At 36.1% G+C, this 22880-nt stretch overlaps 1 protein-coding gene and 1 pseudogene across 5 annotated transcripts in view; one reads left to right on the top strand and one right to left on the bottom strand.

Moving 5' to 3' along the window:
• Positions 1–22880, bottom strand: part of Syt1 (synaptotagmin 1) — a 572391-nt gene that overhangs the window by 264367 nt on the left and 285144 nt on the right. The gene's annotated exons all lie outside the window — the stretch shown is intronic.
• On the top strand, positions 2981–5892 carry LOC101596760 (annotated as a pseudogene).

Below are 22880 nucleotides of genomic sequence, written 5' to 3'. Positions count from 1 at the left end.
ACAATGTATCAAATCTGAAACTATTTGTACCTGTAACGTCTCTTACTAGTTTGAAGTTTTCATCTCAAGCCCCTAAACTATGTTATGTCATTTTCACAATAAGATGATATATCCTTACTTATAGACCTCCAGTTTGTTCATCTTCATGTAGGACTCATGAAGGTGTTTCAGGAGATGGCTAATTTTAGAGGTTGCAGCAAACAAGAAGAGTAAGTAGGAATATTCAGGAAGAACACAATGCTAACATAATATACAAGAAACCATAGAAAGGTTTAAAGAAAAGACAATTCAATTCTCCCAAATATTAAAGTGAGTTCAGGGGACAGGTGACCTGGGAAGACTATTGGAATTAGAGATTAGAAATCACTGGACATTCTTGAGGAATCAGTTTTATAAAGCAGAAGTCAGATTACAAGGGTCTGATGAGTAAAAAGAGCTGTGATTTCAAAATAGCACATCAGAATCTTGAAGTTGGAAGGACAAAGACACAGTAACAATTCCATTACATTAAGTTGAGGAAATAGCCTCTATGAAAGAGACCTGCAAATTTACAAAGATAAATTGCTGGAAAAAGGGTTTTTATTTTTTAAAAATATTTTTGTTTATTTATTTATTTGAGGCATAGAGAGAAAATGGACATGCTAGGGCCTCTAGCTACTACTGCAAATGAACTCCAGACACATGTGCCATCTTGTACATCTGACTTACTTGGGTACTGGGGAATTAAACCTAGGTCCTTGGGCTTTGCAAGCAACAGCCTTAATTACTAAGCCATCTCTCCAGCCCCAGAAAAGGTTTTTCAAAGTACAAATTTAACAGGAGATGATTTATGAACAACAATAACAAGGAGAAGCATGGGAGAGGCATGGAAACTGTGATTGCCTCGAGAGAGAAAAACCAAAAGGCTAACAGGAAGGATGCCATGAGCAAGAGAGGATGCATGTGGAATGCTTTTAGTATTCATGTGAAGTTAACAAAAATACAACAGTAAAGAGAAAAAGTAATGGGAACACTATGGGAATTAAAGTCACCTTGTGTCTAGAGCAGGGACTTGTGATTGGTAATGACAACCAATGTGTGTCACATGATGGAGGTCTGGAGTGATTCTGGGCACTTGACCCAGTTACCTCAGAGCAGGAACCAAGGAAGGAAACTGTGGATCATATGATCTATTTATACAGAAATATAATATAATATAATATAATATAATATAATATAATATAATATAATACAATATAATATAATATAATACAATATAATATAATATAATGCAAATCTGTAAAGACATAGAAATAGCAGAAAACAAAGACAGCTCTAGAAGGAAAATAAGGAGTGGAGAATATGTTTAGAGAGTAGACCATGTTCTGTATTTAGGGAAATAAAATGGAATGTACATTTGTCCATACTTTTATCACTAGTACTTCAGTTTCTGCTAATGTATTTTTCCTGATAAATCTCTAAGACTAATTTCAACACTACAATTCCCATTGTAGGAACTGTTGTGCACATTATGTTTTAAAAAGTATGTGAGAAATGCGATCATATATACTCCAGCTCCACAGCACCTCCTGTGTCCTTGCTTCTCTTGCCTCATAGTCCTCTTCTGCTTCTACAGTGCCACATATGACCAACTTATATTTGAGGTTAGAATCAGCTGAGTGTATGAGGAGTTATTATTTCCATACTTGCTCAACATTTTTTAAAAAAATGTTTTTGAGATAAGATTTTAGCAATAACATTTGAATATTTTAAGATGTAGGATGGCTGGAAAGATAAGATGCTATAATTCAATGGAAGGAAACAGTGTAATATTTGACAGAAGTATAGTCCTTCAGTAGTCCTTACCTATGCAATCTACCTTCCTGAAATGTATCCTGAATAAACTTAAACACTATTAAATAACAAGTGCAAGCCAAATTATTATTGCATAATACTAAGTGGCAGAGGACTCTTGATACCAAGTTATTAGAGGGTAACTGAGTAAATTCTGATGAAGCCATAAAATATAGATTTATAAAGACATAAAGAAATACTAGTTATTGCCACAAACTGATATGGAGTATCAGGATACGTTATTATGAGAAATACATACAGAGAAATACATAGAGTGTGAGATCAAGAGGAGCAGTTATCAAACGAACTGAATGGTAGATTGTTAGTACTGCTATTGGTATAGTAATTCTCAACCCATATTTCGTGTATTATAGAATAGAATAAATATTAAAAATACATTTGTTGGCTGGAGGGATGGCTTAGTGGTTAAGGCACTTGCCTGCAAAGCCAAAGGACCCAGGTTTGATTCCCTATGACCTATGCAAGCTGGATGGACAAGGTGGCGGATGTGACTTGAGTTTATTTGCAGTGGCTGGAGGCCCTGGCACTCCCATTCTCTAGCTCTTGCTCTGCCTCTTTCTTTCTGTCATGTATGTGTGTGTGTATATATCTATCTATCTATCTATCTATCTATCTATCTATCTATCTATCTATCTATCTATCTATCCATCCATCCATCCAGTCACACACACACACACACACACGTATTGTGCCATTACAAAACATTGCTCTCACAGTGGTAGAGGAAAGATACATGAAAAGAATGGGGAGGTGAGGAGAAAATGTGATGCTGAATTTGACTTGGAAGTCTAAGAACTCATTATTAAAAATAAGTGCCTAGCTGTGGCTGCAAAAAAGCCTAGAAGAATAACATTCCAAACAGCCTTGTCCACATACTAAGCCCAAGACTTCTTTCAAGTCTGGGGTAGAGATTGTACAAGGTGGGCCTAGAGTTCCTTCCTTACTTCCTAGGATGTAGAGACATGACCAGAATATATTGGGAACATATGAAAAAAGACATAGCTGGTTTTCAGGGATACCAATAGATCAAATGTAGAACTAAGCAAGCAAGAAAAAGACCAGAGGTAATTATTAAAAAAAATTAAAACAGCAATACAGCCACCACTGCTTCCGCTAGTGGAAGAAGATGGCGGAAGGCAGAGTGGCGGACCTGGACACCCAGCGTTTTGACATTGTGATGCTGCTCAAAATCTCGCTCTGGAAAGGGGACACCTGGTACCTAGTTGATAGTCACTGGTTCAAACAGTGGAAAGTATGTTGGCTTTGACAGTTGGGACAAATACCAGATGGGAGATCAAAATGTATACCCTGGACCTATTGATAACTCTGGACTTCTCAAAGATGGTGATGCCCAGTCACTTAAGGAATATCTTCTTGATGAATTGTATTACATTTTGTTGCCAACTGAGGGATGGAACAAACTTGTCAGCTGGTACACATTGATGGAAGGTCAAGAGCCAATAGCAAGAAAAGTGGTTGAACAGGGTATGTTTGTAAAGCACTGCAAAATAGAAGTTTATCTCACAGAACTGAAGCTCTGTGAAATTGGAAATATGGACAATGTTATAACTCAAAGATTTAGCAAAGCCGATACAATAGATACAATTGAAAAGGAAATAAGAAAGATCTTCAATATTCCAGATGAAAAAGAGACCAGATTGTGGAACAATTATATGAGTAATACATTTGAACCACTGAGTAAACCAGATAACACCATTCAGGATGCTGGCTTGTACCAAGGACAGGTGTTAGTGATAGAACAAAAAAATGAAGATGGAATGTGGCCAAGGGGTACTTCTTCTAATGTGAAAAACTCAAATTATTGTCTCCCATCATATACTGCTTATAAGAACTATGATTATTCAGAACCTGGAAGAAATAATGAACATCCAGGCCTCTGTGGCTTAAGTAACTTGGGAAATACCTGCTTCATGAACTCAGCTATTCAGTGCTTGAGCAACGCACCTCTAGTTACTGAGTATTTTCTCAAAGATAAGTACCAAGAAGAGCTGAATTTTGATAGTCCTTTAGGAGTGAGAGGCGAGATTGCTAAGTCATATGCAGAACTCATCAAGCAGATGTGGTCTGGGAAGTTTAGCTATGTCACTCCAAGAGCATTTAAGATGCAGGTAGGACGTTTTGCACCTCAGTTCTCTGGGTATCAACAACAAGACTGTCAAGAACTGTTAGCTTTCCTCTTAGATGGACTACATGAAGATTTGAATAGAATTAGGAGAAAAAATATATATACAATTAAAGGATGCTGATGGAAGGCCAGATAAGGTAAATTTCATGATGTTAATATCATCATTATTATAATTTCCTTATTTCTCTTTATAATTTGTGTCTTACTTATTTTCCTTGTAGATGGTTGCTGAAGAATCCTGGGAAAACCATCTAAAAAGAAATGATTCATTCATTGTCGATATATTTCATGGCCTTTTCAAATCAACTTTATTGTGTCCTGAGTGTGCTAAGATTTCAGTAACATTTGATCCATTTTGTTATTTGACACTTCCATTGCCCATGAAAAAAGAATGTAGTTTGGAAGTTTATTTAGTTAGAATGGATCCACTTACTAAACCTATGCAGTACAAAGTGATTGTGCCCCAAATTGGAAATATAGTAGATTTTTGTGCAGCATTGTCTATCTTGTCAGGAGTACCAGCAGATAAGATGATAGTTACTGATCTCTACAATAATAGATTTCACAGAATATTTGCTGTGGATGACAACCTAAGTAGTATTATGGAACGGCATGATATTTATGTGTTTAAAATTTGAATCAATAGGACAGAAGATACAGAACATGTGGTTATTCCTGTTTGCCTAAGAGAAAAAAAATCAGACATTCAAGTTATACCCACCATAGTGGTTCTTCACTTTTTGGTCAGCCTTTTCTTATGACTGTACCATGAAACAATACTGAAGATAAATTATAATCTCCTACTTTTGAGAATGTGCTGGTACATCAAAATATCTACTGAAACTGAAGAAACTGAAGGATGGAAATGGCCCAAATGGCATACATGAAGAAGGCTCACCAAGTGAAATGGAAACAGATGAACCTGATGATGAATCTAGCCAGGATCAAGAACTTCCCTCAGAAAATGAAAACAGTCAGTCTGAAGATTCAGTTGGAGGGGATAAAGATTCTGAAAATGGATTGTGTACTGAAGAAACTTGTAAAGGTCAACTCAGGGTACACAAAATATGTTTGTTTACATTCCAGTTAAACAACTTAGGCAATGCTGACACCAATTACATCAAAGATGATACCAGGCATATAAGATCTGATGATAGGCAACCTAGGCTAGATGAAAGAACTTTTCTTGCATTGGATTGGGATCCTGATTTGAAAAAGAGATACTTTGATGAAAATGCTGCTGAGGATTTTGAAAAACATGAAAGTAAGGAATATAAACCTCCTAAAAAGCCCTTTGTGAAATTAAAAGACTGCATTGAGCTTTCTACAACAAAAGAAAAGCTAGGTGCTGAAGATCCCTGGTATTGTCAAAATTGTAAAGAACACTAGCAAGCCACGAAGAAATTAGACTTATGGTCTCTGCCTCCAGTACTTGTGGTTCATCTCCAGCGGTTTCCTACACTTGCTACATGAGAGACAAGTTGGATCCTTTAGTTGATTTTCCTATCAATGGCTTGGATATGTCAGAATTCCTAATTAATCCAAATGTAGGTCCTTGCTGCTACAATGTGATTGCTGTTTCCAACCACTATGGAGGGATGGGAGGAGGACATTATACTGCTTTTGCCAAAAATCAAGATAATGGAAAATGGTACTATTTTGATGACAGTAGTGTCTCCACTGCATCTGAAGACCAAATTGTGTCCAAAGCAGCATATGTACTCTTTTACCAGAGACAGGACACTTTCAGCGGAACTGGCTTTTTCCCTCTTGACCAAGAAACTAAAGGTGCTTCAGCTGCTACTGGCATCCCCGTAGAAAGTGATGAAGATAGCAATGACAATGACAATGACAATGACTTAGAGAATGAAAACTGTAAGCACACTAATTAATGGAAGTCCTAGGAGCTATAAGAGAGACTTTCCTGCTGGTGGTATCTATGGAAACAAAGTCACCCTCCACATTAAAAGTCTGAGATGGGAAGTTTCAGATAACCAAATGGAATTCCTTTATCAGATTTTAACTTGTGCAGTACTTGAAGTGAAACACAATAAAAACTTTAACAGAAATTGTCTCTTAATACATTTACAGTCTTCTATTTACAAGCTAAATATATAGGAAATCACAAATAAATCCCTTTTAAATAAAAAAAAAAACCCCAGAAATCCAAGAAACCATCCTGACTTTTCAAGTAGCTATCAGTATTTAAATGGGAAAAAGAAAAAAAAAAGTGACAATTAAATTACAAAGTCACCATTTCATAGTAGCCAATATAGTAAATGAATGGGTCAAGGGCCCAGTGATGCTAAGAGGGCTGGGTAAAAGTTATGGAGCATGAGCCAGGCATGGTGACGCATGCCTTTAATCCCAGCACTTCAGGAGGCAGAGGTAGGAGGATCAACATGAGTTCGAGGCAACCCTGAGATGTCATAGTGAATTCCAGGTCATCCTGGGCTAGATTGAGACCCTACCTCAAAAAAAAAAAAATACAAAAAGTTATGGAGCATGAATTATAAAGGTAGAAATACATTTTCTTGGAGTGATCAAGGAAATTTCAGACTGCTGGAGGAACTTATGCTTAAACATAACATTTGATAATATTAATGAACTGATGTTCCATTTTGTGTTGTGTGATATTGGAATTAGAATTGTGTGAGGGAGTTCTTGTTCTTAGAAGGCACATATTGAAAAACGTGTAAATGACTTATTGGACTTTTTACAACAAAAGAAAAGCTAGGTGCTGAAGATCCCTGGTATTGTCCAAATTGTAAAGAACACCAGCAAGCCACGAAGAAATTAGACTTATGGTCTCTGCCTCCACTTGTGGTTCATCTCAAGCGGTTTCCTACACTGGCTACACGAGAGGCAAATTTCTTATTCTTATTATTTCTTATTATTCTGGCAAAAACTATATAGATGAGAGTCAAAGCAAACCCTGCAGAGGTGATCTGGAGGAATCATGTACAGGTATACATGTTTTCACAATACTTTCGACTGTTTATGTAACCCTAGAATTTTCCAAAAGTAAAGTTCAAAAGATAAAAACAGGTAATAGTCCAACAGACAAAAACAATATCATGCATTGCAGAAAAAGATGGTAAGAGTGACAGTCATCCAGTTTTAATTTGATAATTATTAATTAATATTGACTGGAGTATTTTATGGCAAGTTAAGGTCACATACAGTAACTCATGTGCACATCAACCATCATGATCGTTCTCAGTTTTGTGACTCATTCTCAGCACCCTCACAGCTCTAGTACCCACATCTCTGAAAATTTACACACAATGTCATTAACATTAGTACTCCATTCTTTCCAAATACAATCTCATTTTAAATGTTTTATATATTTATTTATTTGAAAGAGGGAGAGCGAGTGAGAGAGAGAGAGAGAGAGAGAGAGAGAGAGAGAGAGAGAGAGAGAGAAAGAGTGAGAATGAGTATACCAGAGACTCTAGCTGAAGCAAACAAACTCTAGATGCATGTGCCACCTTGTGCATTTGATTTATGTGGGTCCTGTGGAATTGAACCTGGGATCTTAGACTCTGTGGGCAAGCACTTTAACCACTAAGAAATCTTCCAGCTCTCAAATTACATGTTTTGAAACCAAACCTGAACAGCTAAAGAATGATATGGAAACAACCAAATGAGAGATTGCTTCAATCATTGCTAAATAAAAATTATTTTAAATACTCAACAGTTTAGTACCACTGTGTGTCGTGACTGTGGTGACGGTTTCCATCTGAGTTTTTTTGGAAGTAAGATAATTGTATTCTTCTCTAGGTTGTGTGTATCTAGGCTTATCCATATTTATACAGGGTTAACCAAGCGTCCTTCTGACTTTTGTATGGGTAAAACGTACAATGACTTCATCTACAAATGATGATACAGATGGTGAAATGGTCTCTACTCCTTTACAGTAAAATAAAGTAGCTAACTCATAAGGCAAATTTACCATGGGCAATTCAAATAATTTCTGTTGTAGTCCAAAGTTTCCTTGCCAAAGGTTTGCCTATCTCAAATAGTCCGTCTCTGAATTTACCTTAAAGCATGTTTCTAAAGAGACATCCAATAAACCTACCAACTCTGCTTTAAATGGATTTTGAAGGTCCTTGTTGCTGATAGCTTGATCTTCCTTCCTTCCTTCCTTCCTTCCTTCCTTCCTTCCTTCCTTCCTTCCTTCCTTCCTTCCTTCCCTTTTGAGGTAAGGTCTCTCACTCTAGTGAGACAGACCAGGAATTCACTATGTATCTCAGGGTGGTCTTGAACTCATGGCAATCCTACTATCTCTATCTCCCGAGTGCTGGAATTACAGGCATGTGCCCCCACACTCTGCTTACCCTGCTTTCTAAAGTAACCAAAATGAAAGTTCCCCACTACACTTGCCAATATGACCTTGTAGAGAACCTGAAACTAAATATAAGTCAAGATAAAAGTATTTGTTACATTATTACTGCACTGATAAGTATCTAATGAAGGATAAAACCCAGAGCACCAATAAAATCATGGTAGCAAATACCCATTACTCTCCACTGATCAGCCGGGCCTGTGTCACAGATGTTATTTCCATTGTGTTTCTATTAGTGCTAAAATTGAATACAGTGTAAGCCCCATTATTTCATGGTTCCTTATTGCATTAATTTCGATAGAAGACAGGCTACATCATGTTTTTCAGAGCATAACACATATAGAAAACAAGCTGGATATAACTCCATTAGTTTAGATGTGGAGAGCAAATCGAATCTCTCTTATGTGATTTTTGAAGATAAAATAAAATGCTTTTCATGGGAGCTTACTGAAACTTTGATGGATATTCACTGTGGTAAGTATGATCTTAAAGAGCAGTAGAATGCACCTGTGAAATAACCAAAGTCACCACTGGATGGCATTGTGACTACATAAGAATGTGCTGGCAAAGTCTAGTATCTGTCTCTAAAAACTCCCACATTGTGAGCAAAAAGCTCTAACAGGATGATGCCAATACCTATTCCTAATTACAAAGTGTTGAAAGGATATAATTTTCTTCACATCCCACAGTGACACAGCAATACCATTCAGGAGGGCTGGTGATGATTACACTGTGTCTCTCTCTATACTTCCCACACTTCCTTTGCAACCCACTGTCCTGTGAGTCCTTGCTACAAATCCTCTTAGATTCCTTTTCCCTGTCTAGACTGTTCTTGTTCCCCAGGCCTCCTCCAACATGACCATTGCCTTATTACTACCACAAAGCTTGCCTTATTGATGGTTTGCATTTTTTTTTGCACTTTCTAACACATCCTTACATCTGCTTAAAAATTCTGCATCTTTTAAAAACTAATCTTATTTCCCTTTGCTCTTGCCTAACCTATCTCCCCATAGGCCAGAAGCGTAGATCAACAGTATGATTTATAGATGACCAACCAGCCACATTTACTTAAGCCACTTATCCCTTCTGTCCTGATGCTATTTAGTCTTCATCAGTGTGATCATCCGCTGCTAGGATGCGTGCCCATCCTCCTCTACTGACCCATACTGTATGGATTCTGCCAACACCTTATAGCCTTCAAGTGCCATTGGTGACTCTACCATTTGACCACTAAGATACACTCATGCCTTTGATTGTAATGACTTTTATGACTATCATTTGGGTTTACTCTCTGGTTTTTGCTCTGTTTGCTATATGTTATAACCTGAAAATTGCTTCACTTTACATTACACCCTCTAGCTTCTGTCTTCTACTCCCCATAAATCTGTTCATTATGTTCTTCCCTATTCTTCCTAGGTTTACTCTACTACTAGATAGTAGCTGGAATTCCATATCCTTTATTGTATCTTCAGTGAATTCCAGATCTACTTCAACATACATAGAATGTGGCATTTTTAAATTTGTAAACAATTTATCATGCATGCCTCATTCCTGCCTTTTAAATATTAATAATGTCTTAGGTCATACTAAGCTCATTAAAAATTCACTTCCATGCTGGCTGGGTCCTCTTTGATGCTCTGAAATGTAGTTATTTCTCCTGGACTTTGCACCAGGCTCCTCATGACTCCTGTCCTTTCATCTCTCCTGACTTAACTTGTATCCCTCTTTCAAGCCTCTCTCAGGTACCATCTTCTTTTTGAAGTATTTCTTTTTTATTCCAACCATATGGGATATTTTTTTTTCTTTGAACAGCAGGCATGTTGTCTATTTTAGGAATACTTATTTTCGCTCTTCACATCCAACCAAGCAAAGGGGAATTTCCACTCTGCTTCCTAAAGGAAAACATATGGCAAAGATACTTCAATTTTGGGGGATGCTTTTTTTTTCCCACCTGTCCTTTGCAGACAAGGAGTGCCTACACTGTTAAGTGTGTTTGAAAGAAGAAACTGAGTATACTTGCTTCAGACATTTGAGTTCTTACTGTCCATTTGTCAGTCAGCAGATAGGCTATAAGCTAATGTGCTAGATGATGTGCCAGCTTACAGGAGGGACACTGTCTTTCCAGGGGAACACAGGAGGTTTGAATTGTGCACCCAGTTCTAAGAACCTCATTGGGGTTACACACTTAAGTCAATAATGCAGTTAATGAACTCTGAGAATGTACTGTTTCGGTCTGTCACAATAGGATTCCTTGGTCTACTTCTCAATTGGTTCTGGACTCTGGAGTGAAAAGATAGAGCTGTTATTAATCAGTTCCCTATGACCTTAAGAGTTTGTCTACCTTCAATCTTTTGTTCTGTGCAAATCTTTCTTCCCAGATGCAACCCCCCTCCTTGCCCTCTTTGAAAGCAGGACTTTTTTTTTTTTTTTTTTTTTTTTTTTGGTTTTTTGAGGTAGGGTCTCACTCTAGCCCAGGATGACCTGGAATTCACTATGTAGTCTCAGGGTGGACTCGAACTCACGGTGATCCTCCTACCTCTGCCTCCCAAGTGCTGGGATTAAAGGCGTGCGCCACCACGCCCAGCTTGAAAGCAGGACTTTTAATTCTCTGGATTATACATAAAAGTATCAGGATGCAAATCCCCTGAATTGAATTATAACACTTATATGAGGAAGGCATCTGGAACTTTAAACTCCTTATTGTTATCAAATAGTGACAGTATTCAAGAAAAAAAGAGCTTCTACCACAAGGCTTTACTATAAAAATAATATGGTAAGGAAATGGCAGAATATTGGGATGGTCCATTAAAGTTCCATAACTGATATGACTACAAATTGAGAACTATAGTTCATCGTAAAAGTTTAACATTATGAATACTTGATTAGTTTATAAATGTAATTCAGAGTATCAAGAATAGCATCATATTAGATTTTTCCCCACAAACCTAATTACATTATTTAGAAGTTCTGAGATAGGAGAGAAAAATAAAACAAATAAAATTAAACAAACAGTAATAACAGCAAGAATACAACCAAAAGATCCCATACTTTCCAAGTACTAAGTATGCATTTGAATAAACATTAAAATCACTTTAACACAAGCACCCAAATATTACACTTATATTTACCAATGATTTTTATTCTTGATTTGAATAAATGTCTTCCCACTTGAGCACTGAAGTATTTGGGGCTGGGTAAAGTGCTTGACATGCAAGGAATGATTTCAGGTCGTCAGCACCCACGTGGAAGCCAGCAGCAATGGTTTGCAGCTAGAATCACAGCACTGGGGAGGTGCAGACTAAAGGATCTCTGGGGCTTGCTAGCTAACTCAGCCTAGACAAACCGGTGAGCTTCAGGTTTAATGAGAGATGTTTTCTCTAAATATAAGATGGAGGGTGAAACCAGACATCTACTGTAGCCTCTGTACACACATGTGCATCCGGACACATACAAACATGCATACATGCCCAAGTGCACATCTGTACACAAAATAGAAGTATTTATAAAGTGAGGTCCCCAAATGATTAAAGTTAATTTATCCAATACATATGTTTGGAAGAAAATTTCCATTGAGAAGGTTAAGCCTTTAGAATAATTTTACTTACAGTAATTTTAATATTTGAATGAACTAAACAAGATTTATACTTAGAAGCATTTTTGCATATATTTAGAAATTACTTAGACACTTGGATAATTCATGTTGGATTTTTCAGTGTCTATGTATTTTCTTGAGGTAGAGTCTCACTCTAGAGCACACTGATCTGGAATTCACTATGTAGTCTCAGGGTGGCCTTGAAGTCATAGCAATCCTTCTTCCCACTGCCTTCCAAGTGCTGGGATTAAAGGAGTGTCCCACTATACCTGGCCTGAAAGTTAAGATATCTTAAAAATAAGTGATCTCTTCACATCCAGAAAGTCAAACAATATCTACCACTTACTGAGCAGTTACAACATGCCAGATATGGTAAGAACTTTCTCAGACTGCTATCAATTAACCCTTTGAGCAAAACAAGGAAACTATCATTATTCCCATCTTATATGGGAGCTAAGTTTCTCTTTGTCACACAGTTTAGAAAAGCCAACCCAACCCAGGTGGTCCAACTCCAAAACCTATGATTCTGATCACTTTTCTACCCAACACCTCTGCCAGAAAATCATGTACTAGTTTTGACTGGTCACACTTTTGCTAAGTGAATAGTTGAATTTTGGTGGGAATATGTGACAAGCAGTGCATGTAAGTGAACTTGAGTCACCTACTTGATGTACAATAAGGTAAGTAATATGCAAGCTAAGAGACTAATACTCTATTATGATTAGTCAGTAGCAGCAAGAATCATCTCTTATCTAAATTGTTCTGTTGATTCCATTCTTCTTTAGAAGTGCGCATGGCGCATCCTTATTAGTGCTCTTTCCAGTCTTGCTCAGTTACATCTGGTCACACAGGTCAAACCTATCTGCAGCATTTGTGCATTAATTTGAAACCTCGCAGATTCCACCTTCTTCCATAGAGGGCTTTAAAATTCTGTCTGCATTATGACATCCAGGAAACTCAAAGCCCTCTGTGCACAGGTTCATGTGATTATAATCAAGCTTCAAAATAGGATGGCATCTATTTTCGCTGGCATAAGTTTTTATATGCTCTTCAGATTTTAATATATTGTCATGCCACTCACACTTTGTACTTCTGGAATTGAGGGACATCTATATTTTGTGGGAATCCTCCTGTGCTCAGAAGTACACTTAGTGTTCACTATAAAATCTGATAAGAACAGTTGACTGCTGCCTTGCCAACTACTCCTCTGTGAGTTATATGAAGAGAGGTAACTCAGAATCAGAAAGATGAAAATCTCATGTTCTCTCTCATATGTGTGCTAGATTGAAATATTTCTATATTTGTGTATAAGTGTGGGTAATTGCAAGTACAGGCTATGGAACTAGAAAGAAGAATACAGAAAGGAACAAAAGAGGTGTTGAGAAAGAGTGATGAAGGACAATAGTACATTAGGGACATGAAAAGAAAAAGAAAATCCAAGAAGGGGTTTGGAAACAAGTGGAGTTAGGGGAATGAGGGAGTAAAGGAGATTCCACAAAAACAAATTTTGCTTGAAAATACCATAAGTAAGTCTAATACAGCATATCCTAAAAAATTTAGAATGATCAAAAAGAGTAATTGTTCAAAACAAACAGAGATACCCGTTGGCATCAAAGGGTTAATGTCTGTACAAGTACTAAGGACATTTTTGAGAAAGACATTTGCAAATGGAGACAATCACCGACTTCCTGCTGTCCCTTGATTCATCCATAATTTCATTGGGACTCTCATTTGAAAGTATCTACATTGTTGAAAACCCATTTAATTTCCCATTCACAAATGCATTCAACCAGCGATTGCTGCAAACAGGGAAAATTGCTGCTCAAGTATTCAAGATGCCTTGAAAAGAATATTGAAAACTTTGAAGATGAGGGAAGTAATGGCTCAAAGGGATATGGGAAAGCTATTTGGAAACTTGACTGTTGATGATTATCACTCAGGCCTCCTTAAATGAGAAAATGTTATCTGATAATTAAGGCAGCAAACCTATAGATAATTAGCCTTCCACCTCATTTTATCTTACATACACTTAGTACACAATAGTTGGCTGTGACCTTAAAAACACATCCTTGAGATTTTCAAACAGTGTTACCACATACAAGTGCAAAACTATCTGAATATATAGTTCTTTTTCAATGAACATGTCTTTAAGAGATTGTGTTATTTTTCTAATCATAACCTCTGTTGTCCTCTATGTTTTCAGTGACTTTGTTAGAAAAACATAAAATTTAAAACAAGAGATGTCTTTCTCCTGTAAACACTAGTAATTCATCAGTAAGATCTATCAGTAATCTGTGGGAAAGAGAAAGTTTGGTGCTGGATGTTTGTTAAATGTAAGTATCACTTGATGTAGAAAAGATTGGTTTATTGATTAACAATTTAATTGACTAACAATTTACTGTTTTGCGTTCCAAGAATTTGTTTGTCACAGTTTTGGTCACATTTATCAATGATGAAGCCAAATTCTCACAACAACAAAAGTTAACACTTTGTTCATCAGTGAGGAAGCTGAGAAAATTTGAAAACTTTCAAGATACTCAAATGACATTTAATGAAGGCTGACTTTGTCTGTAGGACCAAGAAGGCAAGGTTATACATATTTGTTAGACTAATACATAACTTATTTTAAATTATTTTTTAAAAGGTTTTATTCCTCTGTCCTTTTTAAAATTTTTAAAAATTTGAGAGAGATAGAGAGACAGAGAGAGAATGGGTGTGACAGGGTCTTCAGCTGCACAAATGAATTCCAGATGCATGTACTGCCTTGGGCATCTGGCTTATGTGGGTCCTGGGGAGCTGAGCCTGGGTCCTTCAGCTTTTCAGGTAAGTGTCTTAATCACTAAGCCATCTCTCTAGTCCAATTTATTTTTAATTATTAATGTTGGGGAAATAGCTAATTTGGTTCTGACATTCAATCTTCTTGATATTTTTAGAAAAATAAGTTGCCTATTTTACATAGAAGGCTAAATATAAATTAGAATCAATAATGCATTCTTGTATGAATCATTTGATATTCACTTTTACTTTTTAAAAGAATTTTACATTTTATAAACATGTATATTCATTGAGAGGAGAGATGAAAACATTTTACTACATTAAGGATACATTTCAGGGCTAGAGGCATGGCTTAATGGTTAAGATGCTTGCCTACGAAACCTAATAACCCGGGTTCAATTCCCTAGTACCCATATAAGCCAGATTCACAAGGTGGCACATGTGGCTGGAGTTTGTTTGCAGTGCTTGGAGGTCCTGGTATGCTCATTCTCCTCCCCTCTCTCTTTCTATCTGCCTCTTTCTCTTTCTCACAAATAATTAAATAGAATAGATAAAATATTTTAAAAAAGAATACATTTCAACTCCATCTCTCTCACAACACACACACACACACACACACACACACACACACACGCGTGCACACACACAGTTTTCTTTCTGGTTTAACTTCTTGATAGTACAAAAACCTCAACTTCAGGAATTCCCTCACCACTTCCCTGCTCTCTTGATAGAGACACAGATGTGATATAGTAAGAACTCAACAGAAGAACTCAATTTTTTTTTTAGCCAATCTTTTGTAAAGAGACACTTCCCTTCATTGTAATTTTGGTAAACAAATTCCTTTTACCCATACTATATTTAACAAGTCATTACTTGAAGCATGTTATATTAGGTTTGTGCTTCATGGTTTATAGATCAATTCCATTATATATTTCAATTTATTTGATATGATTTATATAACAGTAAATTGTCATACCCATTTATATATGAAACAGTGATATGCAAATTAAATTAAACAAATTTCCTGGGAGAACAAAGCTATCACAACTCTGATTTTCTTCTACCACCAAGTCCCAAACATACAAAGCCATCTCTAAAGCTTCCTCCTAAAATTAAACTATCATTTTTGAAGTATCTGGAGTTGTTGAATATGCATTATTTTAATTGATCCTTCCAAGGTCCTGGGAGGTAGGTCTTTTTATACCTATTTTTATATCAATGCATTTCTTGAAATAAAATGAGAATTATCTATCACCTGGGAACTGTTTATAGTGCCATTGAATAGTTACTGGGGCATTACATTACCAAAATAAATTAAAATTTTTGACTTAAAGAAATGATATAGATGTCTATTTAACAATTCTAATTTCTTAAGTAAATTTTCACTAAATTATAACCTTTGTGTCTTGATAGTATTTGTGGTGTATATATCAGCATGTAGCTTGGCCTTTCTTAGGTAGAATATCAAGTGATTGCTATTAAATTAGCTACTGATTTAAGTTCAACATATGACATTAAATTTTATTAGTGTATTCTATTGCAAGTAATCATGATTGAATCAAACAGAATTATTTTTTTAATTAATGGCCAGCTGAATTTATTACATACTCTGGCAAGTGGTATGCATTTCAAAATGTTAAGTTACAGTCTCAAAATTTATTTTTTTATTTTTATTTTTTGTTTTTTTTTGAGGTAGGGTCTCACTCTGGTCCAGGCTGACCTGGAATTAACTCTGTAGTCTCAGGGTGGCCTTGAACTCATGGCAATCCTCCTACCTCTGCCTCCCAAGTGCTGGGATTAAAGGTGTGCACCACCACGCCCAGCTCAAAATTTATTTTTTAAAATTTTTATTTATTTTATTTTTATTTATTTATTTGAGAGCAACAGAGAGAAAAAGAGGCAGAGAGAGAGAGAGAGAGAGAGAGAGGAGAGTGGGCACACCAGGGCTTCTAGCCACTGCAAACGAACTCCAGACGTGTGTGCCCCCTTGTGCATCTGGCTAACGTGGGTCCTGGGGAATCGAGCCTTGAACCGGGGTCCTTAGGCTTTACAGGCAAGTGCTTAACCGCTAAGCCTTCTCTCCAGTCCTCAAAATTTATTTTGTTAACACAATAGTTTTTGTTTATTTTTTATTTATTTGAGACCAACAGACAGAAAAAGAAAGAGAGAATGGGCACTCCAGGGCTTCCAGCCACTGCAAACAAACTCCAGATGCATGTGCCCCTTGTGCATCTGGCTAACATGGGTCCTGGGGAATTGAGCTTCGAACTGGGGTCCTTAGTCTTCACAGGCAAGCGCTTAACCACTAAGCCATCTCTCCAGCCTTCAAAATTTATTTTATCAAAATAGTGATTTGAGAAAGTGGGTCTAAATGATTTTCAGTTCTAGAGGATATATAAGATAAAATTTATTATCTGTAGGAACTGTTTCAAAATTTTCATATTTTGTATAATAAAACCTTGGAAACTCAAGATGATGAATTTGGTTAAACACCCAATTTTATTTATGGTCTTGTCTTATTTCTTTCATTAAAAAATAAAGGAGACTGATTTTTAAAATATAATAATGTTTGGGGGAAAAGGTGAATAATCAAAATAAGAAAAGAAATGGAAAATAAGGATTTCATGGGTAAATAATTCGATTTTAACTAAGATAATTTCCTAAAGTGTTATCCCTTAAAAGAAAACACAGTGTAAGGATAATTAACTTGTGTATGTTTAATCTATATCTTCATAAACAATGGAGGTAGACATTTAGAATTCCACTGGATATTTATTCATTAGTTCATAGAGGAGCAGAAGATATGCTTCAAGGACTGGAAAAAACTTATTAATATTCACTTTTTTAGTGATGGAGGTCAGGTCTTCAAATAGCAAGTGCTTGATGATAAAAAGCTCTTGAGTTATTATAAGGATAAATAATTGTTTCCAATTATCATCTTTCCTTGCAATCAAGACAAATTTTCTAAGCATGGGCTCATTCTCAGCGAAACACATTTTAATAAAACAGTCTTCAAAGTACACCATCAGATAAAATCAGTAACTGTATCTTCCTCAAAGAACATTAGGGATTTTGGAGTAATTTTAGCAAATAAAATCTTCCCTTTACTATTCCAAATCATAGCTGGGATGATGCCCAGCCCACAAAAGTCTTTTATATGTGGAGAATCTTCTCATGCTACAAATATCTATAATAAATATGGCTATTTAAACACCATATAAGCTATATAATTAAACAACAGAGAATTTTCTAGCTGTTCAATTATAATTTTTAGCCACACATGACAGAAAAACAGAGATGAAATTATTTTAAATTATAAATGTATCAAAAATGTGAACCAAAACAAGCATCCTTTATATGAGTCTAGGTAAAATTTGGCTAAGGAAAATTATAATTTGAATTGCAAGTGGGATGTCCTTGAGCAACAATTTTGAAGGTGATGAAAAGAAAAACTGTATTTTTCTTTTTCATGTTTCCACAAGGATTCAAATACAAGATTCTTCTTATTTTACCTGCTATCGTAGTTTGTGACCAACTACCTTAGAAGAGTAAGGCTAGCCAAAAGGTCATTTCTCTAGATCTTTGCCAATTCTTTACATAAAAATCTCAAACTAAGGGATACACCTTCCTAAACAGAAATTTAGGTGTCAAGAGTTTGTCTACCTCACCATTTATTTCCCTTCATACATTTACTGATTTTTATTTATTAAATATAAATTGTGATATTTCTTGACATACTTAAATATAAATTTGTCTAATCCATCTTCTTTGAAAAGCAAACAATTGTCTCCAAATGCCTGTTATTTCATATCTCCTCTCATGAGAAGTATTCTGATGGATTAAAAGATGGTTAAATACTAAGATTCCAAGACAAAACAGAGGGTTCAAAAGAGATTGTAGCTATTAAGGAAACATAATTACTACATGTTTCTCTCTGAGTGTTTTTTTCAGGATGGCTTCCAAGCAGGTAAAAGATATGGTTCATTTCCTTTATTCACATGTAGCTGTTGATGAATAAGCTTGAGCTGGATGATTAACTAACTGTTGAATCTTTATTCACACATACATACATACCATTATGGTGGGGTATCTACATAACTTCTTATGATGTTTTTGTAAAGCCAAATGGAAAAATGAAAACTGAGATTATAGTATAAAATTCACAGTTTGAATAACAACAGAAAATCAAAAACAAAGAGAGAAAGAAAAAAGGAAGAAATAAAAGAAAGAAAAGATGACATACTAAATTGTCCCTGATTGCTTCATGCTCAGTGGTCATATACAGTGGCACCATGGTGGTGGGCAGCTCTTTGCTCCACAACCGTAAATTCTTTTCCTTAAAAGGTATACAGATTTAATATTATCTTTTTGGTAACATCTGCTTACTAAATTTTGTGATAATGGTACCAGCATTATTATTAATGAAAAAGTTGAAGAATTAGAAGGGAATATTTCATATATATATGTGGGGCCATAGTGGAAAAAGGTAGAAAAGTCACACCAGAATGTCATAGAGTACCTGATTGAAACAGTGTATGTATGTGCTGGGCACTAAAGCACACATCTAAAGAAGAGCTAAAGATATGAGAATGTTTGAGAAAGTTTCCCCATTGTCTTAAAAAGGTTAAAATTATAGGACTAGTGGTAGACGAAATTCTACTTTACAGTTTAATACAACCTTGCCAAATACCTTATTCTTCTGCAGAACACAGAGTTCTTTCTTGAATAATTGTGGTGCCTCTGTCTGATAGGTAATTTATTTGACTAAATCCAAGGCAGGGCCAGCTGTCCTGCCCGGTAAAGAGAACAATAGCTAAGAGCGGGGTTTCCAGTGTAGATAGACTTGTAGGAAAATTGACCCTGACTGTTATTGACTATGTCAGGCTATGCAAGTTCTTTATGTCTTCGTTCCTTGTATAATAAAAGCTCTTCTCTGAATACTGCTGCTAAGGAATATAGAAGATGCCTTGCATCAAATCCATGGCATAATGAATGCTCAGCACATATTGAGCCCTGAGAAAGTATATTACTGATACCACAGCTCACATAGTTCCCAGAAAGACAATCATGGGGAGCAAGGCCCTTCATGAGTCAGACAAATTGATGTTCATGGTTTAGTTCTTTTAAGGGGAGGAACAGGGAGGGAATGTTCTTAGATTTAGGACCAAAGGCATATATAAAATTTCCAGCAAGTGATTTTTATGGTGAAAAAGAATATTAAAGAGGTCTCAACTGCTGGAGTTTTGCATAATTACAGAAGAAGCTAAAACCACTTGTATTCTCCCCTATGTACAAATGGGTATGCTACTGAGTGTGTTGTGTCTCTGTGCAGAAACAACTGAGGCAAATGACAATAAAACCATGGATATTTGTGGGTGTTCACAGAGGTTTTTCATACTGATGGTGAATAAATTCTGTAATGAACACTTGAAACTGTAAATATACCAGAAGATAAAATTTCTTATAAACATTCTCTTTAGCATCCACAGAATGAATGCTAAGTACTCTGTCTTTGCAGTTATGGAAAAAGAAGATCAATAATAGTCTAAAATCTAGAGCGATGGGTCTAAATACATAAGATAAAGGTTAAAGCAAAATCTGTGAAGTTTTGTATTCAAAGTTAAGACAAGATGGTTGCAACTGTATAAATATTAACTATGTATGATTTACCTGGGTAGTAATTGTGAAAAAATGACCAAGAGTTTATATGGGCTTAACATTAGTAAATACCAAAAACCATACAAATACTAATAAGGAGAAAATCTAATGCAGCCCCAGGTTGCTCTGCACAGGGCGATAGTAGTTCCACTAACTCTGAAAAGGCCAGAGAAGCCATGTGATTGTTGTAGCTGTAGTTGCCATGAGAACAGTGTTAGCATGGCTTCTACCTATTAAACAGTAAAGATATATGAATTAAGCCAGAAAACACTTGGGAAAACCCTGGTCATCTAAAGCTAGAGGGTCTAAGCAGAAATGACCATCAATTGGAGATTGCCCAGCGTTGGCACGCTATGGTGGAAAACGGGTACAGCATCATGGGCATTGTACTACTTGCGGTCTCTTTGTTTTGTACAGGGTTTCACCTAACAACTGGAGGTTTCACATTACTTTAGAAAATATGATTGGTAACACAGGGCTTTGAGAGACCGCTACCATTTTGATTACGATTTAAAGTCCAAGCTAACACAGTCCTTCATAGACTGTATTGTTCATAGTGCTGAAGTAACTTGGTTTTACTCTCACCTCACATAGTTCCTTGTTCCCATATTATAATACAAAAGCAGAAGAATAATAGAGTAGAATGGTCATGTTTTTAGAAACCCTATTTTAGTTTTTGAATAGATGAAGAATTTATCACTATAGGTAAAAGAAATATATCAGCATCAAATATAAGACTGTAGTTTCCATTAGGGCTGATGTAACTTAAGTCTCTCAAATATATTTCTTGGTTGTGTCTGGGTTTGTTACATATGCTCTAGACAATAACAAAGAATAATAAAACCTATATGAGTATGCCCTTCCTTTTTCTGTATTATTCTGTAGTTCCCTACTTTTCCTTGTGAACTTATAAAATGCAAAGCTTATATGATGAAGCAAAGTAAGTATTGGAGGCACTGTGTTTGGCATCAGGACACTGTTAGAGGGTTATTTGAACAGAAACATCTCAAAACCATGTCCGTAACGAAGATATTCTGGACAAAGTGATATTGTTGGGATGGCATGAGACTGAATCACGATACCCAGAATAGCGTACAAGTGAGAGCTTGTCTCTTGTTGATTTCTAGTAGTTTCCATGTAGCCTTTCTGACATGTAGTTTACCACAGCCTTTATATTGTTTGCTTCACAGACCCTACTCTTGCTTCAGTGAAATCCATTTTGTCCATGCTTTTCTATGGCAACTGGAGATAAACACTATCATGCAGCTTCTCTCGGATCCTTGAGCATTGGGTTGGATGTTCACTTCCTTTATGATTAACACTGTTAATGCCATCTGGCATTATATCAGCCTTTTATTTTTCAGGACTTTATATCATCTATATTTGTTTTAATGAGTACTGTGGAAATTGAAAACCTGGGTATGTATGGGGGGGTAATAACTATGCTCCTTAATGCCTCTATATCTTTTACTGAAACAATATTGTCCTTTACTTCTGAATATTTTCAATGATTAAGACTTAGAAATTGCTTAATAATATTTTGAATCCATTTCTTATACTTATTACTAATTTCCTCCATTGACCCAAATGAACAATATCTTTTAGGCCCACATGAGGTTCCTGGCTTTATTTCTTCCTCCTCTTCCTCCTCCTCCTTCTTCTTCCTTCTTCCCTCTCTTCCCCATCTCCTTCTTCATCATTACCATCATCATCATCAATCATCATTGCTTTCAAAGCAAAGCTTGTGTGAGAGACCTATGTACTTCTGTATATATGTTTGGTCTTAAAGACATTACCTTTGTAGGTAATCTTGGGTCTAGCAGTTTCTGAGGGCTAATATCAATTGTCAACTTTACAGGATTCAAAATTACCTTGGAGAAACATCTCTGGGAATATCTGTGAGGGAATTTCTAGATTAGGTGAATTGAAGAGGGAAGAGCCACCCTAAATCGAGGCAGAGTCCATCCTTAGACTGAGGTCCCAGACTGCGTAAAAAGGAAAAAGCTAGACGAGTAGCAGCAATCATCTCTTTCTGCTTCCTGACTGGACTGAAGTGAAGAGCTCTTTCATGCTTCTGCAGACATGCCTTCCCTGCCATGACAGACCTTACCACCTCACACTGTAAGCGGAAACAAACCTTTCTTTAAATTGTTTTGGTTAGGTTATTTTTCTCACTGCAATGGAAAAGGTAACTAAAAGGATCGTTGGTCATCTTGAAAGCTCTTTCCCTCTCTCTTACAAACTACTTTCAGTAGCACTCAGTAACACAACTAACTTCATTCATCCTATTTCTTAACTATATTATATCCATAATAATTTCTTCTCTCAATCACTACTGCCATCTATTTTCAACATCACCTCTGTACTCTATCAGTATTTTTTCAATAAATTTATATTTTAATTTAATTAATGACTGAATTTACTCAGTGATTGAATCTACTTTTACCTGTTAGGAACTATAATTCACAGGCTCTAAGATGCATTCTGATACATTTTAACATTTACGA

This window comes from Jaculus jaculus, chromosome 6 (assembly GCF_020740685.1).
Source record: "Jaculus jaculus isolate mJacJac1 chromosome 6, mJacJac1.mat.Y.cur, whole genome shotgun sequence".
Lineage (NCBI taxonomy): Eukaryota > Metazoa > Chordata > Mammalia > Rodentia > Dipodidae > Jaculus > Jaculus jaculus.
Note: the sequence above shows the minus strand (reverse complement) of the source record. Positions and strands in the feature narration are given on the sequence as shown.